We start from the raw sequence: 8,654 nt of genomic DNA on the forward strand, positions 1-8,654 counted from the left end.
TTATACTTTGGCTATTGATGAAGTATTTTGGAAATTTGTTACAATTACTCTTACTTCACACTTGCTCATAGTACTTCACACTTTCTTGAAGATTAAGTGGTTGTGCCTACCGTGGGAAGATGGCGAGATGAACATTATTTATTCACTAAGGTTAATTTTGCGAGAATCATTGGCATATGAGTTTGGGTACGAGGTTGACGATTACTTGCACATTAGTATCCTTCCATTCCAGTGCAAACTTCGTTCGTAGTAGGAATTACGGATCGCCATGTCAAAGTTCATCGTCTGCGGGTGCATCAACTTGTTTTCTTCATCGAAATCGGTTCGGGACGTACCTTCTGGGGAACAGGGTGCTGATGCAGGCGCATAAACGTGTGGGCCCACGTCCACGCGTGCCCACATCCTATTTGGTTATAATAGTAGTTTATTTAGTATAGGAGAAGTTACTTTAATTTGATATTTCTTTATTTTTAAAGTTTCTATGTTTGAGTAGTTTATTATTTTAGGAATCCTAGTTTGAGTCTATCTAAGAAGGTTTATTATCTTATAAAAGGAGATCTAGTCTACGTTATTATTCACCTTGAAGAGAAAAATCATTGAAGTTATTAAGAATTTTAGTTTATTTTATCGTTTCTTACAGTTTTCTTTATTGTTCTTAGTTTATTTTATTGTTCTTTATTTATTCCGCTGCGTCTACATCAGTAGGTTGAATATTTTAATTGTTTATGAGTGATAAACAGTGGGAACATTTAAGGGTCAGGAGGGGCCATGGCCACTCCTGACCTTACATACCTCCGTCCATGAGGTCTGAGTCAGACATATCTTTTGACTGGGTTAAATCGGTCTGACTCGTCTGAATCAAACTGATCTTACTGGGTCAATTACAGACCAAATTAAAGGTTCTTTTTGGACATTTATTTTATACAATTTAAATAAGTAATAACTGATACATCCTTCAAATAATATCCGACATTTGATATAACTAATTGAAGTAAAATGTCGCCAAAGTGACCTCTTTTATGTAGATTAGTTCAATGACAATGTTGGAGTAGGTCGTGTGTATGTAAATTCATGCGGGTATTAAGTCAAACCAAAGGTAGTTTAATATTTGGCCGAACTACATATACACATGCGGTGATAAATGTGAGATGATTGTAAGGTGTCCATGTGAATAATGAGTTTGTCCAAAGATAGACTTATTGTTTGACAGGACTTATCGTCTATATTTGATTACTGCAACAGAGATACCACTTACAAATTAGTATTATTGTCCAAAGACTTGATATTAATGTTGTGTTCCGTATTCTGCTATGTATCTCGTTATTGTTTAAATTTTAAATCTCCCTTTAGTATAGTTATGATGTGAACATGTAAAGTTATTATATCTATTCTCTGTGTAGTTGCTGCAAATATACCAATGAATGCTAACAACATTCTCATTCTCAATGGGAATAATTTTAAGGACTGGAAAGAGAGCGTTCTGATCGTTCTGGGCTGCATGGATCTGGATTTTGCACTTAGTGTGGAGCAACTCGCCCCTCTTACAGATGATAGTTCTCCTCATAAAAGGAGACACTATGAGAGGTGAGATCACTCCAATTGCATGAGTCTCATGATCATTAAGCACGACATTGCAGAAGCTTTTCGAGGCACAATCTCTGCTGAGGTAACTAAAGCCATTGATTTCCTTGCCGAAATCGATAAAAGATATGAAAAGAACGATAAGACAGAAACATGAACGCTTTTGGCGAATCTGACCTATATGAGGTATAAAGGAAAGGGAAACATAAGGGAGTACATCATAAAGATGTCTCATATAACTTTCAAACTTAAGGCAATGAAGCTCGAGCTGTCTGAGGACTTACTCGTGCATTTGGTAATGAACTCTCTTCCTGCACAATTTGATCAGTTTTAGGTCAATTACAACTGCCAAAAGGAGAAATGGAATCTTAATTAGCTCATTTCGAATTGTGTGCAAGAAGAGGAAAGAGTGAAGCACGAGAAATCTGAAAATGCTCATTTGACTAGTACCTCAAAAGGGAAGAGAAAGAAAAGGAATAAGGATAATGAAGTTGCTAAGGGTCCAGAACAAAAGAAACCTAAGGAAGAAAATGGTTGTTTCTTTTGTGAAAACCTGGGCATGTGAAGAAAGAATGTACCAAGTATGTTACTTGGCGTGCCGAGAAGGGTATGTTATTTACTTTGGTATGTTCTAAAGTTAATTTATCTTCAGTACCTAGAAACATGTGGTGGTTAGATTCAGGTGCATCTACTCACATCAGTGTTTCTATACAGGGTTGTCTGAGCTACTGAAAGCCAATTGATGGTGAAAGATACATCTATGTGGGAGACGGGCAGACGGTAGAGGTCGAGGCAATAGGTCATTTCTAGTTATTATTAGGAACTGGATTTTATTTGGATTTGAAAGACACTTTTGTTGTACCGTCATTCAGACGGAATTTAGTTTCTGTTTCTGTTTCTGTTTTGGACAAATCTGGTTATCATTGTTCATTTGGAAACAATCAGTTTAGTCTTTCTTTAAATTCAAATAAGTGTTGTACTGGTTCGCTAAGTGTTTATGGTAAGCTATACTTGCTTGACACTATTGAATCATATAATGAAATCTTGCACGTGGAAACACGAAGTACGAAAAGAAAAATTACTGAAGTGAATTCAGCAAAATTATGGCATAGCGTTTGGGTCATATATCAAAAAATAGACTCAAAGGGTTGGTGTCAGAAGGTATATTGGATTCACTTGACTTCTCAGACTTAGATGTCTGTTGTAGAGTGCATAAAAAGCAAACATACCAAACAGAAGAGATTAGGTGTCACTCGAACTTCAGGCGTCTTAGAATTAATTCATATTGATATATGTGGACCATTCCCTTCGACTTCTTGGAATGGTCAACGATATTTCATATCATTTATAGACGATTTATCTCGATATGGGTACTTATATCTCATTCGTGAAAAGTCTGAGTCCTTAGACGTGTTCAGAGCTTTTAAAGCTGAAGTTGAAAATCAACTCAATACAAAAATAAAAGTCTAAGTCGTTAAATCTAATCGTGGTGGTGAATGCTACAGTAGATATGACGGTTCAGGAGAACAACGCCCAGAGCCATTTGCTAACTTCCTAGAGGAATGCAGAATCGTTCCACAATACACCATGTCAAGTTCTCCTAGCATGAATGGTGTAGCTGAACGGCAAAATCGCACTCTTAAGGATATGGTAAGGAGTATGATCAGTCATTCTACCTTACCAGAGTCACTGTGGAGAGAAGCATTAAAGACAACAACTTACATCCTTAATAGAGTACCATCTAAAGCAGTTGCTAAAACACTTTATGAACTTTGGACAGGGCGAAAGCCAAGTCTAAAGCATTTTACATATTTGAGGATGTCCATCTGAAGCAAGGCTTTATAAGCCGAACGAAAAGAAGTTGGACTCCAAAACAATAAGCAGCTACTTTATATTTTCGTTTCTTCTTTACCTTTTGTTTAAACGTCGTTTCATTTCCACTCTACAGATGTACGATGAAGATTACAACATTATTATTTCTTAAGAGTACAACATTCAAATAGTAAACGAAAAAACGTGAAAGCTGACTTTGTATTCAGGAAGTAATCGATGTTGGTCTACTTCATTTAGAAATTGCCCGTCATCCTTCAAGAAATTGCTACGGCTATCAATTGGTTGAAGTAATCACTGAACGATAGTGCAACTAGATTCTTAAGCAATGGATTCATGAAGCACTTAAGGGGTGTTCATATAAGATAAGTTGATGGTATAAGGACATGGGGGCACAGGAACAGCAACTACTCCTTCCAACATATGTATGACCTTCTTCATTGATGGCCTAAGTGATGCTTCTTCTTGAATACACCAAATTGCTATCATCACAATTCTTTCGAGCGTCCTCATATCGTTGATTACACATTCGTCGTTCTCAACTAGATCTTTTAGGTTCCCATCTCTGTAAGTATCATAGGCCCAATCTGTTAGAATGGCTTTCTCTTCTTCTCCTTCTTCCAATTGGAGGCTCTTTCTGCAGCAAATGATCTCTAATAACACTACACCATAACTATAAACATCCACCTTTGCTGTTATCGGTGTGTTTCTGAACCACTCTGCTGCCACATACCCTCGAGTCCCTCTAACCCCTGTACGAGTTCGAGTTTGGTCCTTCATCAAAAGCTTTGCCACTCCAAAGTCTGATATCTTAGCCGTAAAGGTGTCATCTAGAAGGATGTTTTGGGGCTTTATATCACAATGAATGATTTGAGTGTTGCATTCTTCATGCAAGTACACCAATCCTCGTGCGACCCCAAATGCGATCTGAACTCTTTGATACCAGTCAGGCTTTGAAGATCCAAAAATGTGCTCTGCTAAACTTCTATTGTTCATGAACTCGTATACCAAAATCCGATCCTGCCCCTCCTCGCAGAACCCAAGCAATTGGACTAAATTCTTGTGATGGGTTTTACCGATAATGTTCACTTCAGTTTTGAATTCCTTGTCACCCTCTGACATCACCTTGTCTAGCTTCTTCACCGCGACAAAAGTTCTAAATCCCATCTCGTCTATGACCCCTTTATATACTATGCCGTAAGCACCCCTTCCTAGCTCTTCCTTGAACCCACTTGTAGCTACTTCGAGCTCTTTGTAAGTAAAAGAACGAAGAATGGATTTCGGAACACTCAAATCTCGATTACTTTTTGCAGATTTCTTGGAGTTCCTGAAGATCAAAACTAGCACGAGTACTGCAACGAACAATAGAAAATTGAAAAACATAGAACTACCTAAAAGCACTGACATTACCCGTATCAGTGAAGATCGATCTTTCTTTTCTCGTGAAACTGGTGGAGAAGGGTAAAAGGGATTCGAGAAGTTGCCCTTTCTTACTTTAATGAGAGCCTTTCCATCCATATTCAAGCTATATCTTCCGTTTGAGAGCGGTAGCTTCTTCTTCCAACAGTTTCCTTTTCTAACAATGGCAACATCACATAGGCAATCATTCATGCACGAATTTCTGCATTCTTCTTCACCATAAAACTCCAATCTTTCGAAGTCAGACGTTGGCCAATCTATGTTATCCAAGGTTTCTAATTCGAACAAATCATCTTGCGCTTTCCATTCGTCTAACTGACATCCTTGTACGAAATTCGGTTTACAACCACCATATGTGTTATTTGGATCTACAAAGCTGTACTTACGTGGGCATTCACAACTCGGTCTTCGATCTGGTGTGAGCAAACAATAGCTATTGTACCCACAAGCACCACTACCCACTCCACCACCAATTGAATCACAAATGTTTTCCGGAATTGACCCGACGATCAACCAGCCTTGCTTATCACTACCAGAACGCCTTGGGTGTGAGTATAATGTAAAAACTCCATCGAAATCAAGTGTTGCCCTGTAATATACACCGTCACTTGTACCCGTGACTGTTTTCTTCAACTTAAGATCCACTTTACTTCCATTCGTATTCTCAACATAAATGTCACCCGTCTTGTTGAATACTACAGCATTTGTGCTGTTTTCGTTATTCGTTTTGCTCTCGTAATAAGAATCGTATTGACTCTCAGTTAAACTTGGAAAGCCCACACTATTAAGTACAAGATTTCCATCACTTGTAAGACGAAATCTAAACCTCCCTTTAGAGAATGTGTTTGTGGTCCGACGAGAATAAAGCACGGAATTCGGTCCCATTACTTGTGTAGGTAAGATGGTATCGGTGGGATTGTTGAAGCTCTGCCATAGGTATTGAGAAGAACTGCTCGAACCAACAAGAACGAAATTCCCATTATCTAGCATAGCACCATAGCTCGCTCCACCAGCTCCAGCCGTCCACAGCTCTTTGCCTTGAGGATCATTAGCTACAAACTTACCGTCTGTAGTTAACAAAATTAGGTGGAATTTTTAAATTAGAATCCTCATACCAAACTATAGTTTTTTCAGGAATTTTATTGTACCAAATTGACAACAAAAACGTGCCGTTATCTAGCGTACTAAAACCGAAGGCAAAATCTCCGGACGGGGAAGTCCATGAATTGTTGGTACCATCCCCGGCCGTTAGAGACCGACCCAAAGTCACGTTGCGATAGTTTTGTCCGGTGGAGAAGATAGGCTGAAGGAGGAATAGGAGAGATAGGAGAGGAAGAACAAGATGAGTTTGAGAAGAGGACATATCTAGCTTCCTATCTATTACCTTGTAAATACAATTTTTGTGTGTTGTATAATTTACAGGTAAACTGATTGAAATGAGAGTGTTTGATTTAAAGGTTATAAAGATTAGGTCAATCAAGAGTCAAGACTTGGAAAATTCAGAGGGAGCACACTAGAGATTTTTTTTGTCTATTGAAATGGAACCTTCCAAGTAGAGTGTGTTTCACGGTTGCGTTTTCTTGTCAATACTTAATTGTCTTTACTCCTCATAAGTAATTGTCTTCTTTTGATATTTCAATTCAAAAATTGACTTGGGGTCAATATCTTTCATTTGATATTTTCTTTTTCTTTTTTCTTTTTTTTTTTTTTTTTTTTGTTGAGAGAAAGTCAGTAACCGCAATTACAACAAATTAGGACTAGTAAGAAAGTCTGGAAGGGAGTTCCAAATGCGCTTCTGATGATATCTTCTTCCCATTTTGCAAGATAGTCCGCTTGGTTATTGCTTCTTCTTGGGATGTAGGAGAAGATGATGCTGGTGAATTTCGCCTTGAGGTTAAAGATAGCTTGAGTGTGCTTGCTGGATTGCCATTGGATAGATATGTTAGAGTCGTGAATATGATTGATGACGTTGAGATTGTCGCTTTCAATATGTAGATGGAATGTGTAGATCTATCACCCATTGAATTGCACATCGGATCACTATGCATTCACATTCTTCTGCGTTCTGTCCTATGGTAGTGTTTGTTTTGGCTGCTATGAAATTTGCTTGACTATCATACATGATGCATCCAATACCTGTTAATTCTGTAAGACTTGTAAACGAGGCATCTATATTTATTTTGATATATGGATTTGCTGGGGCGCCAGGATTGATGAGATTTGTTGTCGGGCTTGTTGTTTGCCTTCAGCGGTTTGGTTGACGTCGTTTTGATTTTGTTTATAACCTGTGTTGGAGTTAGTATCTGCGCAAAGAAGCATTTCTCACATCTAACCTTCCATATAAACCACATGATTTTAGCATAAAGATTAATTAAATCATCATCTAGATCTTTCCATTGAAGAATCCAATCTCCAACAGTGTTAGTGTAGTCTGTTAATACGTTAAAATAAAACCATATAGATCTAGCATAAGCACAGTGTAATAGAGTATGACCGATAGTTTCGTTGTTTCATTTCCAATGTACTTCCCAATTTTGTCTCTGACCGGTAGACTATTCGTACAACATTTCCAAAGAAATAGTTTGATCTAAGGCGTTGTATTAATATTCCAGATGAAAAACCATTCAATCGTATCGTTCTAAGTAGCGTACCTGATGGTCCTGAGGTTGTGGTACATAGAGTTGATAGTATAGTTTCCTGATTTTGCTAAAGGTCATCTGATTGTATATATCTTCTTCGTTGTCCCGCAGGTTAATGCTTAAGATCGCATTTCGCATCTCATTCGTAAAGCATTTGTTAAGTAAATTCATATTCCACTGGTTGTTATTAATAAGTTGGGCCACCCACGTTAGGTTAATGTTCATAAGGTTAGGAATAGGAGGGGATGATCTGGAATCCAGTAATCATGCCAAATTTTAATATTGGTTCCTTGGTTGACGTCCCAGAAGATAATACTATTGACCCGATTGAACTGTTTTTGGATAGATTTCCAAAGCCAGGATTTATTGGTTTTAGGGGAAGAAGGTTTACAGGTATGGGGGAAATATTTAGCTTTGAGAAGCTTGGCCCAAAGTGCTTGAGGGTCTTTGAGTCAGGCCAATTTGCTGAGAAAGGCTTGGTTGTCCAGAGAAGGAAGACGGAAGCCAAGACCTCCCATTTTGCATGGGAGACAGATAGAGGACCAGTTGATGATGTGGATGGTTTTGGTTTTTTCTCACCAGAAAAACCGTTGACTGGTCTCAATGCGATTACTTATGCCTTTTGGGAGGGCAAAACACTGCATTTGATATCAGGAAACAGCCGCTACAATTATGGAGATAACAACTGAGCGACCAGCTTGAGAGAAAAGATTAGTTTGCCACTTGGACAATTTATTCTGGATTTGATTGAGAATCGAAGAGAAAACTTGCTTCTTGTTAGCACCAATGAAGAGGCTTGTGCCTAGGTATTTGTTGAGTGTAGAGGATTGCCTAACTTTGAGGTTACGAATGATCATTCTTTTGAATTTAGGGTGCGAATTTTTGGAGAAGAAAATGGTGGATTTCACATAGTTGATCATTTGGCCAGAAGCCTCGCTAAATCTCTTGAGGATCTGATTGAGATTATAAATATTTTCTAGCGTGTTCTAACCGGAGATAATGCAGTCGTCTGCAAATAGACGATGCTTGATATTTAAGCTGGAGTTAGGAACAGGGAAGTCGATGAATTGGTTTGGGTCAACATTGTTCTCTAGAAGGCGACTAAGTCCTTCTATAGCAATATATAGTGAACAGGAAAGGTGATAAGGGGCACCTTCACGAATACCTCTGTTAACCTCAAACGTA

The 8,654-nt window shown here is 38.3% G+C and overlaps 1 pseudogene; it reads right to left on the minus strand.

Moving 5' to 3' along the window:
- Nucleotides 1-3,512: 3,512 nt before the first annotated feature.
- Nucleotides 3,513-6,227, minus strand: LOC147560011 (G-type lectin S-receptor-like serine/threonine-protein kinase LECRK4; annotated as a pseudogene).
- Nucleotides 6,228-8,654: the final 2,427 nt, after the last annotated feature.

The sequence above is a fragment of the Eschscholzia californica genome, unplaced genomic scaffold (assembly GCF_041429995.1).
Source record: "Eschscholzia californica isolate CP2 unplaced genomic scaffold, dmEscCali1.0.p SCAF_2, whole genome shotgun sequence".
NCBI lineage: Eukaryota > Viridiplantae > Streptophyta > Magnoliopsida > Ranunculales > Papaveraceae > Eschscholzia > Eschscholzia californica.